The following is a 20,868-nucleotide window of genomic DNA, read 5'->3' as shown; positions in this document are numbered from 1 at the left end:
CCTGACACTCTATTTCTGTGCCTTGGTATTTTCTTTTTAAAGTAAGTTCTGATCACACTTTCTCTTTGGCTATTGGAAAATAAAGTCAGATTTCTGGCCCACCTTTGCCAATGTCGATAGCACGTGTATTCACTTAGTCCAGCAATGGAGAATGTGGACTCCAGATCAAGGGTTAGGTTCAAATCCCACCTCCGTCACATGCTAGCTATGAAATCAGGCCAGGTCCTCAGCATCTCTGGATCTGTTCCTCATTTGTAAAATGGGATGAGCGCAGGGTCTGGGGGTGGGAGGAGGAGAAATGGGGAGAGGTGTACAAGTTTATTTTTAAAAATTAAAAAAAAAAATCCAACTGTGTTACAGATACGTGACACAATTTCACTAAAAGGAGTGGAGGAAAATTTACCTACAAACTTAGATAATGAGTAGAGACTATAAGACTAAGGACTACAGGAACTATATAGAAGCCCTGGACAGTAGTTAATAAAGTTGTTTCCCAAGAGAATGCAGGTTAACATTTTGACATCATTATATTGAGCACATAAACTGACAGATGATGGACAGTGGTTAAAAAAAAAAAAGAGAGAGAGAGAGAGACAGAGACAGAGAAAATTAACACAAAACAGAAATAAATACAACTTGAACCCTTCCTTCATCCTGTGCTGGAAACAAAGAGGAAACAAGATCTGGCTCTTCCTGTATGATCATGTTCTGCTATTTTGTTTTGTTTTCACACTTGTTCTTCCCCTCTGCATGTATATTCTCTGCTTAATCTACTGAATTAATTTGCACTCCTCAAAAACAAAACAAAACAAAACAAAAAATAGTATTTACCTCAGAGTTAGCTGGGAGGATTAAATGAGTCAATATATATAAAGCTCTTAGGCCAGGTGCTTCATAAGAGCTCAACAAATGTCAACTATTAATTTGTGGGGTTTTTTTGTGTTAGTCTTATCCTTTGCTTTATTCATTCCCTAACTTGATCTTGCCTGTGCCCCCCATGTCCTCATTTATTGACTCTTTATTCTGTCCTTCTGTATATATTTCATAGGCCACTTTGAGTCTTTAACCATGTTAATCTTCCCTCAGGGAATTGGGATGATTGATTGTGGAACTGTTATTTTTCTTATTAGTAATTTTCTCCAATATTTTTTATTGTGGTAAAATAAATACCCACTGCATAAAATGTACTTAACCACTTTCCAGTGAGCATGAGAACATTCATCTCGTTGTGCAATCACCACCACCACCCATCTCTAGAAGGCTCTCATCTATAAAACTGAAACTCCATACCTGATAAATAATAACTCTCCATTCTCTTCTCTCCATGCCTCTGGCAACCACCATTCTACTTTCTGTCTCTGATTTTGACTATGCTAAGTTCCTCAAGTACATAGAATCGTGCACTATTTGTCTTTTGTGACTGGCTTATCTCACTGGTTTATGTCCTCATACTTCAATCATGCGGTAGCAAATGTCAGCATTTTCTTACTTTCTGAGGTTGGTTAATATTCCACTATATGTACAACAACATTTCCTTCATCTGCTTATCTGTCGATGGACCCTTGGAGGGCTTCCACATTTTAGCTGTTGTGAATAATGCTGCTGCAAACGTGGGTGTGCAGATGCATATGGTAATTCTGTTTTCAATTTTGGGAAGAACTACCATACTGTTTTCCACAGTGGCTCTACTGTTTTACTTTCCCACCAACAGTGAACAAGAGATCCAATTTCTCCACATCCTCACCAACACTTGTTATTTTCTGTTTTTTCTTTCTCTTATAGTAGCCATCCCAATGGGTATGAGATGGTATCTCATTGTAGTTCTGATTTGCTTTTCCCTAATGACGAGTCATGTGGAGCACCTTTTCCTGTGCTTTCTGGCCATTTGTGTGTCTTCTTTGGAGAAATATCTATTCACTCCTTGACTCATCTTTGAATTGGGTTATTTTTTTTGTTGCTGCCTTTTAGGAGTTCTCTATATATTCTGATTGTTAGTCCCTTGTTAGATACATGACTTACAAACATTTTCTCTCACTCTGTGGGTCAACTTTTTCATCCGTTGATAGTATCTTTAATGCGTAAAACTTTTAAAATCTCACGAAGTCCAATCTGTCTTCTTTTTTCTTTTGTCACCTTGGCTTTTGGTCTCATATCCAAAAAATCATTATCAAACTATTATTAGTATTTTTTAAAGATTTTATTTTTAAGTAACCTCTACACCCAACATGGAGTTCGAAGTCACAACCCTGAGATCAAGTGTCACATGCTCTACCAACTGAGCCATCCAGGTGCCTCTAATTTAGTAATTTTTGAAACACAAAAGTACAAATGTTATACATGTGGCTGGCGTTAGGATACAGTTTTGTGCCCTGACACTTGGGACTGAATTTCAATATAATTTTTAAATGTGTTTGTGTGTACATATTTTTTTAAGAAAACTAAAACCAGCTTTTGACTAAAATAGTTCATCTTGATCAAAATCAAAATCCCAACAAATACTACATCTGTTGGTTCAATAAACAAATTTAATCACAAAAGTCTCTAAGCAGGTGTACTAATTTTACTTTGTGTTAATGGATGTCAGAATTGGCTCAACTTTAACCATAGCAAAGTACTACCTCCTCTTGATGCTTTAGGTAAGATTTAGTTTTCATGGGGCCAAAGGACTAGTCCAGTTTTTTTTAAATATGAAAGGCTTCTACGCTGAATGGGAAGGTTGAGTTCATCATCTGAGAAGCCAAGTGCCATAGTAATGCTCCTTCAGAGAGTCAAGGCAGAATTTATTAAAAATAAAATTTTTTAAAATGGGCTTTGGAAAAGAGGGCCTGTTTTACAGTTCTGCATCTTTATTTGATTAGTGGCATGGCTGGTTCCAGCAGATATTCTAAAAATGTTCTCAGTATATTTAGCATACACAGAAATCTTACATCCATCTCTAATTTATTTAGTATAAGAACTGAGGTAGGACATAAACTTATTTCTTTCCCAGTGACCAGCCAATTATCTCAATACCAATTATTGCATGAACAATTTTCTCCACTGGTTCGCCATGTTACCTTTATTTTACATTAAATTACTTTATGACTGTGAGTCTTTCCCTGGACTTGATGTTTGCCTCACTGGTCTGTCGGCGTATTCCTGCAGCAGTTCTGATTTAATTACTGTCATTTCATAATACATTTTAAAATTTACATTTTCCATTACAGAAATTTGATTTAACATTTCTTAAGATTGGGATCCTTTGTGTACAACACTGGGAAGGATTTAAAATGATGGAAATGGTTTGGAAGCACATTTTAAGCTTTTTATAGCACCAAGCTTCTCTTTAACAGGGTGGTTTTGTTCTTTTTTATCTAAGACAGTTGTGACTTGGGGGGGGGGTGAATGGGAAGAAATCACAAGTGTTCTGCCAGTGAACTGCCTGCCTGCTCTTTCTCTCATTTCTGTCTTCATAATATCTTGATCATATCTAAGTTGAACCAAAAACTCTTCATTGTTTAGAGGAGATGGGCAACCATGCCGGGGCGGGGGGGGCGCGGCACTTGCCATGGTTGTACACTTCTTTGAATCTCCTCTTAATTGCACTCACAGCTCTGATTACTCCATAGAATAAAGAATAAATTTTATTCTCTAGAAATATACATGAGTAGAAACAATATTTTCTCTGATGTTGCTTTTCTAAAAATAGGTCATCTATGTTATTGTTTTGTTTCTCTTTCCTCTCTTTTTCTTTTTCCTCCATCAGTTTTTAAGTATCTTTTCATTGCTGCTAGTATCCTACCTATTTATGCTTTCATTTTTATGATCAATTTGTAGCTCTTTCACTTCATTCAGTAAAAGGTAAATGACTTCCATGTCTTTCCATTTCCAACAGAGAAGAGGGAGAGGCAGAAATCATAGCATAATTAATATAGGTTTTGAATGAAGGTACAGAGCCCAGAAAGAGGAAGAGATGGAAGGGAGGGAGGGATGGACGGACAGACGGTAGGAGGGAAGGGGGAAGGTATTTATGCCTTTCTCTTTAGTGGTTGCCATGAGGGGTGTCAAATCTTTCCAGGTGTCAGAGAATCTGTGCTGCAGGAAGAAGATGAACTTTCCATCTGCCCTCTACCTCCAGCTAGGAAAGGCCCCTGTGTCTTGCCTTGTAAGGATAGGATGAATTTCCAGTACACTGTGTGCTCCAAACTCTGATTCTAAGAAAGAGAAAAGTAGACCTGGCAAAGATGGAAACATCTCTGGGCTCCTGGAGTCAGAAGGCCTTCTCCTAAAAATGGTCAGGATGGACTGAGTGGCCCATGGGTACTTCCAGTGAGCCAGTCTTTGAGTAGGTGATGGTGACACCCCTTTCCTATTTGGGAAACAGCTTGTTTCCGTGTTGGTGCAACTGTTCTGCAGAGAAGAGGGTCTGACACCTGTGGGTTCCTGAAGGGGGTCAAACTGCAATGCCAATGCGCAGGTGTGGAAAAGCTGCCCCAGAGAGCCAGAAGAGCAGACCTAGAGTTTCTCCATCAGCTGGTAGCTCGGAGGCTGCTTCCTACAGGAAGCCTCATCCACTCCAACGTGGATCAGCTTCAGCAGGCACGTCTCTTCCATCGCTCCTCTGTGTTTCATGAGCACAATTCGGTTTTCTCACCTCTGGAGCTTTGGAGACTAGTCTAGTCTCCATCCATTGTTCAGGCCCAGAGGGGCCTCTTTCCTCCTAATTTTTGCTATGTCCATGTTGGTTGAGTACTACCTGATTTTACTGCTTTCAGTAAGAGAGGAGTAGTCAGCACGCAGTGTGAAATATTATAAAAGATCACAACAGTTAACAGTCTGTTACTGGCATGCAGTCGAAAGATAAGACATATTTGAAAAAGAAACTGATAGAAGCTCTGTATTAGAATAGCCAATTAGACCTACAAGGTAATAGGAGACCAGAAGCTTGATGACAAGAAGTGAAGACTGGTGAATAAAAGTTAGGAAAATGGATAATTTAAAAGAAACACAATATCAGCTGTACTGAATATATTTTTTGAGAGAATAAGAAAGGAACCAGAGAATATTCAGGAGATATGCAATTGTTGGAAATCTTACTCAAATGTACTACTTCCAAAATGAATAGATAGAAATGGCAGCTTAAGAAACAGAATATAAGATCTGAGAAAATATAATCAAGTACTTCTCTAAAGAGTGTCAACACTAAAGCAAGCTCTCTTATCACACATGGAAAAAAAAAAAATCATCTCCCTATATTGGGTTTTGGAGCATTTTCACGGAGTAGGATTTAGAAGTTTCCCTGGATATGGTGCTATGAGTGCAACTGTTGACAGCAAGTTTTAAAAGAACAAGGGCACATTTATTCTACGAGATTCATGCAGAAGTAGAGACACACAGCCCAGTGCTTGAGCTATACCCACACAGGGGTTTATATTCTGCATGAAGAGGAATCAAGTTTTGCATAGTTGGGACCCACAGTCAGTGTCTGCAGCCTCTGGTGCAGGCTTGGGTGGGCAGCACTCACTCACAATGCCAGCATCACTCCATCCCACCCCTTGGGCCACTGAAGATGTAGATCCTGCTCTGCAGCTCAGAGTTCCTCATTGTCCTGTTGGAACCATGAAGCTTGGGCCTGGGCCAAGCACACAATGTTCAAGAGGCACTGCAGCCTTCCCTAACATGTCTCTTCCGAGAGAATGGACAGAGATGCCCAGCGCCTCATTACTCCTTTATCGGTGGGTACTAGGTAATTCCAGAGACTCGTGTGCTGTTGGACCCAAAGGAACAGGACTGCCAGAGGGAAGAAAGAGCGACCGTTGAGCTGAGATCAGCAGTGTTTAAAGACTTGAAGTGTTAAAAGGCTAGAAGCCACTAGAACAGCTGTCCCGGAGGACGCTTGAGCAAAGACTGCCCCGCTGTTGGTGCAGCCGTATATCCCTCTGCTGAATCCCCTGTTGTTATTCTGACTCGTTTCACTCGGTTTGGGATTCCTGCCGCAATTACAGTTCCCTGCTCCTGGGCTGTTGGTAAGATCAAAAGAGAGAACGCACGTAAAGCGCCACATACTAAACCCTGCATGTCGTAAGCACCCAGGGAAGAGCGAAAATCATGGAGCATTCTGCAGCAAGTAGAAGCAATAGGTTAGAAACCCACAGAGCAACAAGGATAAATCTTAAAAACCTAGTTGAGGGAAGAAAGAAAGAAAGCTCTACAACGCAATACTGGTCTGTAGATTGATCATACAGGTCATGGGTTTTGCAAGAATACATTCAAATAAGTAATACGCGTGCATTCGAACAACTATCCATGGGGGGCCCAGGGTGGCAGGGGAGCAGGCAGTGAGAGCGCGGGAATGAGGAAGAAACACAAGCAAACAGAGCGGGGACTGGAAAACAACAATGCAAGTGTGCCAGGAACTGAGGAGTGTAATTAACGCAACTTCCTGCATCAGAGCTTAAAAATAAAAAGATAATAATAGTTATTATTAATACTCCTAGATCTTCCACCTCCTTTCAACTGTAAAATGCTGGAATATCCTTCGGATGGCACCTTTCTTGAACTTGCTCAGGCAGGGGAGCGTTTTTCCCTCCGGCTTTCTGGGTGATTTAACACATCAGGGAACAAGTATATAAAAAGGCATGGTCCTCTCCCGTGTAGCCATTCTGGACTTCAGAGCGAAATTGCAAAGTCGGCTCTACACATGTGATTTCATCTATGAAATTAGGGCAAGGTAGGAAACTGACACAGAAAAAAACGTGATTTATTTTGTTATTATCCCTCACAAGTAGAGGGTCAGATGGCTCTTTTTGCCCATTAGTTTAAGGCCAGCTCAACTTAACGTGGCTATTGTCACATCCCTTCAAGAGCCCCGCTCTGGTCCAAAGTCTGCAGGAGCCGTGCGCATTCCCCACCTGCACGGACAGGGACACAGTGAGTAATTGTGGCATCTTGGCGGTGCAAACTCTCGCACTTAGTTTGATCAGTGCTGACACAGCAGAAAACAATGGATCGAAAAATGTTTGGATTACAAAGGTAACAGAAAGGAGTTGGAAAACGACTACTGGCCAAGCCTGAGAGGCTTGGCAGAGCCTAGCGCAGAACTGTATTTTTCCATTGACAGCTGAAAATGAGCCTGGCTTCAGGGGAGCTTTTTCCCTTCCTTCCTCAAGGTTACCTGCAATTCTAATGATCACTTCTCTTGGGAAGGCGAGAAAATGGATGTGGGGGTTGCGGTTTGTTGTTGCTCTCATCATCCGTTAGAGGACGGAAAATGGGGGAAAACGACCCCCACCAAGTTTTCTGCTTGTCACAATACTCTTTTCCTGACACGGCTGCATATGGTCTAGTGGGAGTAGTAAGGGAAGCACAGACATAGCAGCTCCCAAGGGAATCGTGTCCTGCTGCATCCAACAGTGCTGGCCACTCTCTCCTTAGATAAGACATCTCACCTCTGGCGCTTTGCTGACAAAGTCCTACCCCTGTTCTCCATTTGTCTGTCTCTATGTCCAACCGACCCTCTCTTTAATGGCTCATCCTGTTCAGCTCTCTCCTCCCACCGGCCGCATTAGAGATATTCGTGTGTGTGTGTGTGTGTGTGTGTGTGTGTGTGTGTGTGTGTGTGTTGTCAGTCTCTGTGTACATTCATGTCAGAATCTAGAAATGGACATCGAATTTGAAACCAAAGAAGCACTTTGTCCCCTTGCCCTGGTTTCGGTCACAATATTTAATTTGATTTGGATTATAAATAAAATTCAAGGGAGGTCATGAAGTCTTGTGCTCATCAAAGGGGAGGTGAGTTTTTAAGAGTCAAAGAAACCTATCTCTGTATGTAATTGTAAGGTTTAACCCCCAGCCAGTAATGAGTTCACTGCTTCTGCTGTTGGTGGGTCTGGGTTTCCTCACTCTTACTTTCTGATTTCACCAGCTCTGACAGCTTTCACTTGGACTCCCATGTGGACAAGTCCTAATTCTCGAGTCCAGATGTGTGTGCACGCTCTGCCATTGTCTTCCGTGGGCGTCATTATCACAATTAAGAGCTTGGGCTCTGGGGTCAGGCTGCCCGGGTTCAAATCCAGCTCTTCACTAATCAGTTGGTGTGACCTTAGGTCAACTACTTAGTTTCTGGGACTCAGTGTCATCAAATGTAAGCTGGGGATGACGGTACTGAACTCACAAGGTTTCTGTGAAACTTCAATGGGAGTACTACACAGCCAGGCAAGGAGGAACCACTCAATAAGGACTCTTTTACACACATCCCACAAATCTTGCACATAATTTTAAGGGGTTTTCAAGATTACTAACAAACTCAAGTTCTTCAGGTCCAACAACTTCCTCTCTGTTCTGGTCTTAATAGTTCCCTCAGCAGTGCTGACCAGTCCCCCCTTAAAGAACTGTACTTCTCCATTCTCAGGATTCCAGCGTTCCTGGGTTTTCCTCCTACTGCATTGGACTGACTTGGAATGACGAAGGACTCAGAAGCTGCTGAGCCTATCTGTGTGCTCCCGAGAATGATGACCTGACCCTATCCCGTGGTTTTAAACACCTCTCATACACAAGAATCTCGGCTCCTCAGCCATCTCTCCCTTGAGACTCACCTGACTGCCAACTGGTGGATATCTAACACTTCTGTCTAACACTTCTCAAACCAGCATGTGCACAGCAGTCTTACTCTGCTCTACATTTTCACACCTGTCCCCGCTCCAGGCTCCTCTCTGCCAGTTGTGTGAAGAGCAGATTTGCGCAAGACAGAGAAAGGAACCCACTGCCAAGAGTCCAGTCAAGAGGTGTGTGTGGCTTGGGCCAAGTTGTGCAAAGGAAAGATGAGCAGTGCGCATATCCCCAGATTCTCCTGGCAAGTGCTGGAGTGCGGAGGAAGGCCTCTGGGAGCCAGGTGCCAAAGTACAATGCACGTGACACAGGCAAGGTTAAGAGAGAAAGGCAGAGGACATCAAAGGCTGTTAAGGACAAAACAACAGGGAATGTCCTGGGGTCCCCAAAGAACGTGTGTTTAGCTGTCTACGACTGAACGGGTTCATGAGAAAGAAGTCTCTTTTCCTAAGAAGGTTTTAAGAAAGTCAAGTTACAGGGAAGGTAGCACAAAGGGAAAAGTCATCACAGATCCTTGAAACCAAATGTGATCTCCCAGTTCTCTAAATCTTCATGGTACTACATAGATACATAAATCTCCCTTTTGAGATTTTTTTTTTTAGTAGTTCCTAGAACCAACTTGGGGCTCAAACTCATGACCCAGAGATCAAAAGTCCTGTGCCCTTCCAACTGAGCCAGCCAAGCACCCCCAAGATATTTTAAAAGTATAAGATATTTCAAACATGCAGTTAATTGTTATAGACTAATGTTATAGGTATCTTTATTCCTATACCTGGCTTTAATGTATGTTCCTTTTTAATGGTACCTGCTATGTGGTATCATGTTTTTATTATTTCACTTTATTTCCTTGTATTACAGGAAGTGTCTTGAGGGCAGGGGTCACTCTCCCTTTGTATCTTGGAAACAACTTATACAGTGACTTTCACACATTAGGTCCCCCCACATATTTGCTGAATTGACTTGTGTTCTTGAAAGACCCCAGAAACCTTCAGGAAAAAGGAATGTGTGGTAAGCAGCATACACCATTCCTACAGATTTGAGGCTCTGCAGCTATTTTAAGGTATATGAATTCAGAAGGAATTACTGTAAGTGAAAATAGGACAGTGGCTGCATCTCGTGGCATGTAACAGTGAAAATATATTTCATTTGCTGACATCCTTGCCTAATGTTTCTGATTCTGGAATCAAAGCCATAGGCAACCCAAATCCCAGCTCTCCCAGTAGGCAGTCAATTTCTGTGCCCTCCTCGATACTAAGCACATCTGATTTATTAAGAAAGATGGTTAGCCAATAACAATAATTTACTGTCAGCTGTAGCGGGTTTATTAGACAATGTTTACACCCTTTGTTGAGTCCCAGTTGCTTTGTCTTCTGCCCTAACATGCCTCTTACCCACTACAAATCCAGAAAAGTGGTATATTGCCTGATGTATTAGGATTCCTACCATGTCACTCCTTGACACAGAGCTACATCAATGACTCATCAGAACCCTCAGAATTCCCAGAAGAATGTGCTGTATATCATAGTAAACAAGACCTTTAATGGAAGTTTCAAGCTTCCCAGTTAGGGTGACAATGGTACTGGGATCGTCCTGGACGGTCCCAGTTTCCAACTGTTGTAGATCAAGTGATGTTTTTAATCACTTAGCGTTCCCTTCTCACTCGCTGGGTTTAGATGGTAAGTTATATGGTCGCCCTATTGATCCCTGTACCTCAACTTTCCATGTCACCTGACTGCCTTACGTGGCTGGACTTCCCTTTTTCTTATTTGTGCAGTGTCCTGACATATGGGTAACAGAACACTCTCTGCGTGGCGAAAGGGAACCACACTAGAAATCACAAACAGGGCTCCATTTCTGGCAAGCTTTACCAACATAACACCAACTAAAATAAATCCGTTCACCCAGATGTTACCATCCCAAGTTGTGATGACAACACCACTGCCTTTCCACGGGGAAAGAGTAAACCACCACAAACAGTAGGAACTAAAACTTCAATTATGCAGTAAAAATGTTCAACACTGAAAGTACAGGATTCTACTGGTTGAATTTAAGTCAAAACCAGCTTAAATTTTTAAAACCACAAAATCTAGGGGGGCTTTTTATTAGACACAGAATTTCTCCCTCTTTTATTTCATCTGCATCAGCTCCAAAACAAAAAAATAATACATTAGAATAACATGGAGTTGTAACTATATTTTCAGCCCAGCAATTTCAGTCCAATTTCCAGCAGTAACGTTCATTAGAATCAAACATTTCCTAGGTGGTTTAAAAACACAATGAAAATCTGGCACTTTGGGAGCTTATGTGAATACAGCTTTAACTTCTTATTTTCGAAGAAAAATGAGATTTAACATTAAAAAACTAAAGCAATGTCCCCAAAGCTTCTTTAAAAAAAAAAAAAAAAAGGAAACTCAACTTGCTGTACACATTAAATAATTCAAATCAGTGATCCTTTTAAGCCCTTAGCAATGCATGAACCAATGGGGACAAGCAATCTAATACTTCATGCATTTAGGGGACTGCATTAGCAAGACTTTAAGTCTGTTTCTGCTTTTATAAATGCAAATGTATGCAGAGCAGACAGATTGGGATCTGTACAATTTAGCAATGATCAAAACTTGTAATTTTTGAAAATGGGACAGATGTCCAGACTAGTTTTATTAAGATGCTTCTTATTGAGGAAGAAACCAAACAAACAATCCCATTCTACCTCCTCCTTAAAAAGGAAACACACAAACAATGCTACCACCAATTAGGGTAAGTTACATATCATCTTGTTTCTTTCACAGACTCATAACGTTGAGAGGCAGCTTAGGGTAGTAGAATAAATATCTCTAGAATGTTATCACTGCATTACTCATCCTTCTGTCCCTAAGACACAGAAATGGGGAGAGGGGAGATATTTCCTCATTCAAGGACCAGCAATAGACTCAAGGTTAACTTAGAGGTCAGCTAGATCTCTGGTTCTGTGTATCATGCTCTCCTTGAACTACAGACAGGAAAGCAACCTAGATGAAAAGCAAACAGTAAATATGTGCTGCATAAATGTCCCTCACTTTTTCACTCAAAACCTGCTGAGTGCCCATCATCTTCCCATCCTTGGAACACCATAGCTCCCAAGGTTTATCGATGATAATGAGGGCCTAGAATGTACCAGGCAGTGGGGAAACAGAGACGAAAACATAGTTATTTGCCCTCAAAGGGCCCACAGTTCTGGTGGGAAAAACAGGTCTGATTAAAACAGGGTGCTAAGCTACTGGGTATTTACCCTAAAGATACAAACATAGTGATCCAAAGGGGCACATGCACCCCAATGTTTATAGCAGCAATGTCCACAATAGCCAAACTATGGAAAGAGCCTAGATGTTCATCAACAGTTGAATGGATAAAGAAGATATGATACACACAGACACACAGACACACATATACATGCATACAAAATGGAATATTATGCAGTCATCAAAAAGAAAACTAAATCTTACCATCTGTAGTAATGTAGATAGAACGAGAGGGTATTATGCTAAGCAAAATAAGTCAATCAGAGAGGGACAACTGTCATATGATCTCACTGATTTGAGGAATTTTGAGAAACAAGACAGAGGATCAAAGGGGGAGGGAGGGAAAAATGAAACAAGATGAAACCAGAGAGGGAGACAAACCTTAAGAGACTCTTGGTCTCAGGAAACAAATTGAGGGCTGCTGGCGTGGAGGGGGTTGGGAGGGATGGGATGGCTGGGTGATGGACATTAGGGAGGGTATGTGCTATGGTGAATGCTGTGAATTGTTTTGTTTTGTTTTGTTTTGTTTAAGATTTTACTTATTTATTTGACAGACAGAGATCACAAGTAGGCTTAGGCAGGCAGAGAGAGAGAGGAAGGGAAGCAGGCTCCTTGCTGAGCAGAAAGCCCAATGCGGGGCTTGATCCCAGGACCCCAGGATCATGACCTGAGCTGAAGGCAGAGGCTTTAGCCCACTGAGCCACCCAGGCGCCCCATGATGTGAATTGTTTAAGACGATGAATCACAGACCTGTACTCCTAAAAGAAATAATATATTATATGTTAATAAAAAATAAAAATAAATAAAATTGAGTATGTAAGTATGGTAATTAACGTATATGAGGTACCATGACAACCAAGACGAGGATGGATTCATTCTGACCGGGCCATCAAAAAAGACTTCATTTGGGGCACCTGGGTGGCTCAGTGGGTTAAGGCGTCTGCCTTCAGCTCAGGTCATGATCCCAGGGTCCTGGGATCAAGCCCCACATCGGGCTGTCTGCTTAGCAGGGAGCCTGCTTCCTCCTCTCTCTCTGCCTGCCTCTCTGCCTACTTGTGATCTCTGTCAAATAAATAAATAAAATCTTAAAAAAAAAAAAAGACTTCATTTAAAAAAAAACTTCATTATTATAAACTTTGAGTCTTAAAAATTGCTGGGTGGACAAAGGAAATAGCCACCTTCTGGGCAGAGCTCAAGTACAAAGGCACAGAGAGGCAACTGGGAGAGAAGAGGCATTGAGCTTGTGTACATTGGATCAGATCACCACTGAAGAATGTCTACATGCCAGGCAAGGTGTGAGCACCAGGGAAATAGTAAAAACTAAGATGGTCCTTATCATACTTTATCCTGTAGGTGCTAAGAGTTTAAACAGAGCAGTGACACAATCAGCTGTGTTTCAGAATAGCTACTCTGGTTGGAAGGTAGAGAATAAAGGCATAAGAAGAGACTGGAGGCAAGGAAGCCCAGTTATGGCGACTGCAATAGCCGTGGTAGGAGATGATGAGGGCCAGGAATACGACAGTGACCCTAGGCTGGAGAAAGGATGTCTGGTCCTGGGATGGACTCAACTAAGCATGTCCACCATTCAGCCTCTGCTTCATTTTCAGACAGCCCCGGTGGTTACAGGGTCTATCTTTACACTGAGCTGGAATCAGAGTCATTCCAATTGCCATGTGCTGGCCTAGTTGTGCACTCTGGAAAAATTCAGACATGACAGGTCCTCAAATAGTGGGTCTGTGTTCATGCTTGATTGCTACCAGTGAAATTCAGATAAAATATTTATATTCCTCTACAAACAAAAGAGCAGACTGAGGGCATACACTCCAAAAGCTTGTTAAGTCCCCTGCCTGGAGAAGCTAAGGGAGAGAAGATGGTTTTTTAAAATCTATTTTTTTTTTTTTTTACACTTCAGCTTCATAGATGATTGCTAGATTTTAAAATCTTTCACTTTACTAATTACCCCTCTTCTTATCTTTCAAACTCAACAAACAAAAGGGGAAAGTGTTTCTTCATTGAAGAGATCAAGATTTGGCCATTCCAAGGCACCCAGACGTCTGTTCAATGGCCAGTATTTTCCATGAACTAGGGACCGTAGAGGTCAGTTATTAATAGTTTGACAAACCTACTCTCTGTTCTTGCGCCTTAGAAATCCTACCTTTTGAAGCTACCACTAGAGGCCTACAGATCAAAAAATTTTCTTGGATTTCTATCTCAAGTTGTAGAGTCCTTCAGCCCAGTTCCATCTCCAACGCCAGAGCAAGATGGTGAACAGAGACATATATATACCCCTACATTGCAGGCCTTGGTCAACCAGAAGTCTGTCGATGACGCAGTTAGGCTTTTCTATTGAGGGAGGCCAGGGATTAATATACTACTGAGTTTTGTGCAGGAAAATATAATTTAAATTTGTTTTATTATGGAAGTTTTCAAACACACAAAAAAGCAAAGAAAAAAGTAAAATGAACTCACAGGTTGCCTTCTCTCGCATTCAACGCTATCAGCACTGGGACTCACTTGCTTCATTCTCCTCGTTTTCTTCCATCTTTTTCTCCCTCCCTCTCTTCCTTCCTATTTTTTCTTCCCTCCTCTTTTCCTTGCTGTAGTTATTTTTAAGCAAATATCTTACATCATGCGATTCTACCCTTATATTTCAGAATAATTCTAAAAAGCAACATGCTCTTGTACAACCACAATACTATTATTAAACCTGACCAAATGAATAATAATCCTCTCACATCATCTAATTCCCAGTTTCCAGGAAAATTTTAGAAGTCATAAGGCTAGAGATGTCTATTGCTTCTCTAGAGAAAGGCTATGCCACAGATGGCCTTCATCGATTATCAAGCAATTTTTCTTTATACTCAGCTTAAGTTTTCATCCTATTACTGCATATTATACTCATGAATCACACTAAATAATTAATCTCCCTTTTTAATGTTTACACATTTCAGATATTTGCATACATTTAGCTTGTTTTTCCTTAGTCTTTGCTTAGCGGAACTATACATATTTAATTCTTTTAATCTTTCCTTATTAATCAATGCCATCAGCCTCTTCATCATTTTGGAGCTTTGCTTTGAACTTCGTCCAGCTGGTTTCCATGAGCCTGGTAATGAGTAGCGCAAAACCAGATGCAGCGTTCCAAGAGCAGTGTCGCCCAAATCAAACGGCTCCCCGTTTCTTCTATGAATGCTCAATCCCAAGCCGCAAGAGCCTTATTTTCTGTCATATTATAACAGAAATAAATGTCTTGTTTTTCTGCTTTTATGCCCAGTTATTTTTTGGCATTGCAGCATGTGTTTCATTCCTCCCACGAAACATCTGTGCTTCAGATCACTTTTCTCCAGATGTAACACAAACAGTATTTGGGAACCAGAAGAGGACAGAGACCCAGCTCTGCCAAGCTGGCTATGCGACCCTCCGCGAGTCACGTCATCCTCACGCCACTTCAAGCTCTTCACCTAAATGACAAGTGAAGACTGATCCTTCCGATGTCACGGGATTGCTGGAGGGTCAAATAAGATGATAGAAATGCAGAAGGTTTACTAACCAGAATGACATGTGTGTTTGTGTTTGTGGGTGTGTAAATATATAGATTTAATACGCCTTAGTACACTTAACATACAAAAGGCAAGCATCTACGTTCTCTAAAGACTTCTACTTGCATCAGTAGCCTAATGCACCATTTAATCATCTGTACTGTCAGGAGTCCTTTGTTTTAGCTCAAGTCTTCCTACCAAAACAATGTCTTATATAGCATTGTTTGAAATGTATTCTATGAATTCATAAACTATGAGAATTTCAGGTTTATTCTTCTCTTACATATAAACCAGATTATGGCATTTGCTTCTGTTTACTAAGTTCTAAGTCATGCTAAATGCTTTACTTAAATACTTACTAATTTAGACTTCATAATTCTATGAAGTAGATGCCATTAATATCCCCACTTTACAGAGGAGGAACCTGGGGCTCAGAAAAGCTAATCAACTTGCCTAAAGTTAATAGTGGGTGAAAAGCAGTAGAGCTTGGATAAACCTACAAGCACGAGCATGATTTAATATTTAATATTTCACATGATTGCTGCGAATCCTCAACTATAGATGAAATTCCATAAACTTACCATGCGGCAGACACTGGAGAGAAGCGAGATGGCGTGGCTCCTTCTAGGAGGTTGTTTGCTCATGACAGATTAAAAAGGAATAAGGCACAATGGTGGTTGTTAGCACAGGCAATTACACCAGTTACCCAACACCCAAGAAAATACTACTCTTATACCAAATTTCAGATTCATTCTCTTTAGATAAACTATCTGATGGCTACTGCTAATCATTTTGCCCTCCAATTTCCTGGCCCTCGACTCTCTAATAAATAAATTGAATAATGTCAATTTTCCTTTAAACTGTTCACTCAAACATCCATTATCGGATGATACTCTGGTTTGGAGATCTTTATTATCTCAGTCCCGGATGAGTGGCGAGACTCAGTTCTAGCTGGGCTCTCTGCCTCCTGTTTCAGCCTCTTCAGATCCTACCACACATCACTGCCAGATTAATCTCCTTAAAATAAAGCTTCCATATAAACCAATCCCTCCCCTGAAGCTTTACTCATTTCTGGCTTTTAAGGTTCCAAATGACGTAATGCCAACCACAGAGTCACTTTTCCTTTCCTCACTGCATATGCCTTGTACACTGCCCTCTTTGCTGGAACTACTCTACTGCCCTGAACTCCTCTCCTTAACTCTTTGAAAATTATCTATTCAAGGCTCCCATCCTCTTGCACCTATCCTGATCACTGGACATCCTATGTTCTCGCTCCTCTGTTCTCATTAGGAGCTTAACAGATGTTTGCAGAATTATTTATTGCTCCATTAAACATCACTAGCACTTTTGGGAATACTATTCATTGATACTCATGTATTGTCTTGAACCACAGTTATTTTTTTATATGTAGTCAGTAAGCAAAGTAATTAAGTGAAACTTCTTAAAGGCCTGGATTATGTCTTCAAGACTTCTGTATGCTATACATTGTTTCCCCAGGCAAAGGTACTCATATTTCACAAGTAACATATCTATCTATTTATTTATTTATATATTTAAAGATTTTATTTATTTATTTGACAGACAGAGATCACAAGTACGCAGAGAGTCAGGGAGAGGAAGGGAAGCAGGCTTCCCGCTGAGCAGAGAGCCCGATGTGGGGCTCAATCCCAGGACCCCGGGATCATGACCTGAGCCAAAGGCAGAGGCTTTAACCCACTGAGCCACTCAGGCGCCCCGACAAGCAACATATTTAAATTATATAAGGCAGAACACCTATTCATCACCTTTAATTTTTTTTAAATTTATTTTGACAGAGAGAGATCACAAGTAGGCAGAGAGAGAAGGGGAAGCAGGCTCCCCGCTGAGCAGAGAGCCCAATGTGGGGCTCGATCCGAGGACCCTAAGACCATGACCTGAGCTGAAGGTAGAGGCTTTAACCCACTAAGCCACCCAGGTGCCCCATCACCTTTAATTTTTTAAAAATAATTTATTTATTTATTTGAGAGAATGAGAGAGAGCACACAAGCATGGAGAGGGGATGAGGGAAGAGGAGAAGAAGACACTCTGCTGAGCAGGGAGCCTGACACGGGGCTAGATCCCAGGACCCCAGGATCATGATCTGAGCTGAAGGCAGACGCCTAACTGACTGAGCCACCACGATGTCCCTATTTGTCATCTTTGGATCATATGGGCAATTCCATGAGCCAAAAGATTATTAATGACTTAAGATATCTGGCCTCCAAGTTCTGTTCTTACTAAAGCATTAATTTGGAGTTAGGAAGCTGGAGAAAATATAAAAGCATCACTTAAGGTTCTGCTTGCACTTAGGACACAGCAAGCTTCAAAGGGGTGTCAGTCCCATCCTAATAGCGAGAAAAAGCCAGATAACTTTTAGAGCTTAACAGAGAAGTAAATGAATTCAAATGGGAGACAAGCTCCTCTGACAAGCTATGGGAAACTGAATTGTTTCACTCCTGGCACAGTACAGAAGAGGCAGTCATCAGAAAAGCAGGTTAAGACAAAAACAACTGAAACTGTAATAAATTCTTAAAGGCCAAGAGTGATAGCTTAGGAATTTGGAGAGTCTCAGACACAAAGGAAGGCACTTCTTAGTTTTACCCTGGGTCTCCATCTATAAGCAAGACTCGAGGCTAGGCAGGAGACCTGAAAGAGACCCTATGGGTGGCACAAAGTAATGACACCCACCCCGTACATGACCCCTTCCCTCACGTGAAGCAAAAGCCATAAGCTTTGCAGGGAGAGATGAGGCCCAGGCAAAGATACATTGCCTTTGACGGCAGAGCAGAAACAAAAGTTGCTTGCCACTGTGGGAAGGGGCAAAAATGAACTTGGTTCAGGATCCTGCGCTGATACTAAGCAGAGATCTGTGACCCCTGGTGAAGGGGCAGAATTGTTGAAAAACTCCATCCCCAAAGTCCAGGAGCACAAGGCCTAAGACTGTGAGGCTGGTGTGAGAGAACCAAGAAACCCTTCCTTGAAGTCCACCGTGTAACAAGTAACAGCAGTTTCCCTCTGAGAGAGGTGAAAAAGCATGGGTCAGATTCCTTCTGTGGCACAGGTAGAAAGGAATTGTTGAAATGTGAGCATGCAGGGGAAAACAGAAAAACCCTCCCACAATCCATGTGACCACTAAACAAAGCAGCAGCAGCAATTAGAAGGCTGGTGTGTGGATAGTCAGATTAACAACAAACCCAAACCTATCCCAACTACTGACTACAGTGCCCCAACACCCAACCTAATGGCTGGAGAGCAGATGTGTGCCCATTTCCAGATGTAAATACTATGTAGCTCAGGCTGCTTTATGCACAATATTGGCATTCAATCCAGAAATATGAAACACACACACACAAGGAAAGACAATTGACAAAGCAATTAAGAGAACTAGACTAAGATATGGCCCAGATGTTAGAACTATCAGACAAAGACTTTAAAATAACTTTAATATGTTAATGGACCTAGTGGAAATGCACAACATGCATGAACAGATAGGGAATTTCAGTAGAAGGATAAAAACCAGAAAAAAATAATTAAATCAAAATGCTAGAATTAAAAACATATCAGTGATGAAGAATTTCTTCAACAGGTGTATCACCACCCTGCACTAAGAAAATAATTGGTGAACTTAAAAATACATCATTAAAAACCACCCAAACTGAAATATAAATGTACTGGCGTACATACTATGGCATACAGATATAAATACTGGCACACAGGTATTGGATGCCTGAAAGAGCAGGGCGTCCAATACCTGTGTGCCACTATCAAATGGTTCAATATAATAGTTATTTGAGTCCCAGGGGAAAAAAGAAAGTATGGAGCAGAATAAATATCTGAAAAGATAATGGCTGAGAATTTTCCAGAACTGACGAAAGAAAACAAACTGAAAATGCAAGAAATTCAGAGGCCCAAAGGGTAAATACAAAGAAAACCACATCTAGACATATCAGAGTCAAACTGCTAAACACCAAAAATAAAACCTTGTAGGCAGCCAGAGAAACTACGCAAGTCAGAAGATAATTAAATGACATCATTAAAGTGCTGACTGAAAAAAAACAAAAGGTTAACCAGCCCAGATTTACATACCCAGCAAAAATAGCTTTCAAAAATGTAGGTGAAATAGGGGTGCCTGGGTGGCTCAGTGGGTTAAAGCCTCTGCCTTCGGCTCAGGTCATGATCTCAGATTCCTGGGATCGAGCCCTGCATCGGGCTCTCTGCTCAGCCAGAAGCCTGCTTCCCCCTCTCTCTCTGCCTGCCTCTCTGCCTACTTGTGATCTCTGTCTGTCAAATAAATAAATAAAATCTTTAAAAAAAAAAAATGAGGGGAAATAAACATTGTTCAGTCAAAAGCTGAGAGAATTCATTGCTGTCAGACCTGTGTTAAAAGAGATATTAGGGGCATCTGGGTGGCTCAGTCAGTTAAGTGTCCGACTCTCAATATTAGCTCAGGTCATGATCTCAGGGTCCTGAGATTGAACCCTGCATTGGGCTCCACACTCAGTGGGGAATCTGCTTGGGATTCTTTCTCCTGCTCCCTTTGCCCCGCCCCCTGCTCACATGCTCTCTCTTTCTCTCAATAAATAAAGTCTTCAAAAAAAATAAAAGATATTAAAGGAAGTTACTCAGGAGGAAGAAGTATGATAGCAGAAGAAATTAGGTTCTATATAAGAAAAATGAAGAACATTAGGATATAGAGAAATAGGAAAGATTTTTTTTTTAATCTCTTGAAGATGACTGTAAGTCTAAAGCAGGCGTCAGTAAGCTACAGCGTCAGGGTAAATGTTATTTTATTGGAACATAACCACACCCATGCATTTGTATGTATTGTCTATGGCTGCTTTCATGCTACAGCGGCAAAAGTGAGTAGCTGCAAGAGGAACCATATACCTGCCAACTCTAAAATATTTATAATCGCATTTTTTACAGAAAAATTTGCTGAACCACATAAAGTAAAAGCAAAAAACAACAAAAATAAAAGCCCAATATATTATAGGGTTTATATCATATGTTTAAGTAAGATGTATGAAAAAGGCACAAAAGATAGGAGATGGGAAATGGAAAGTTGTATTACAAAGTTTCCACATATGAGGTGGTATAATGAAAATAATTTGTGATAAACTGAAGCTGTATCTCACAAATACTCCAGCAAACGCTAAGACATTTTTTAAATGGGTAGAATAAGCCAAAAATGAGACAGAATGAAATATAATGGAATACTAAAAAAAATACTCAAAGCTGAAAGCTCATCAAATGCCCATCATTCAGTAGAATCAATAAAGGGTGGTCTATTCACATAATGGAATACTGAACAATAATGAGAATGAGTAACTTACAACCATAGGCAACAAGATGGCAGAATCTCCTCACTGTAATCTTGAGCAAAAGAAGTCAGACATCAAAGAGTATATATTACACGCTCTTTATATAAATCATGAAAGCAAATTAAT

The sequence above is a fragment of the Lutra lutra genome, chromosome 14 (assembly GCF_902655055.1).
Source record: "Lutra lutra chromosome 14, mLutLut1.2, whole genome shotgun sequence".
Lineage (NCBI taxonomy): Eukaryota > Metazoa > Chordata > Mammalia > Carnivora > Mustelidae > Lutra > Lutra lutra.
Note: the sequence above shows the minus strand (reverse complement) of the source record.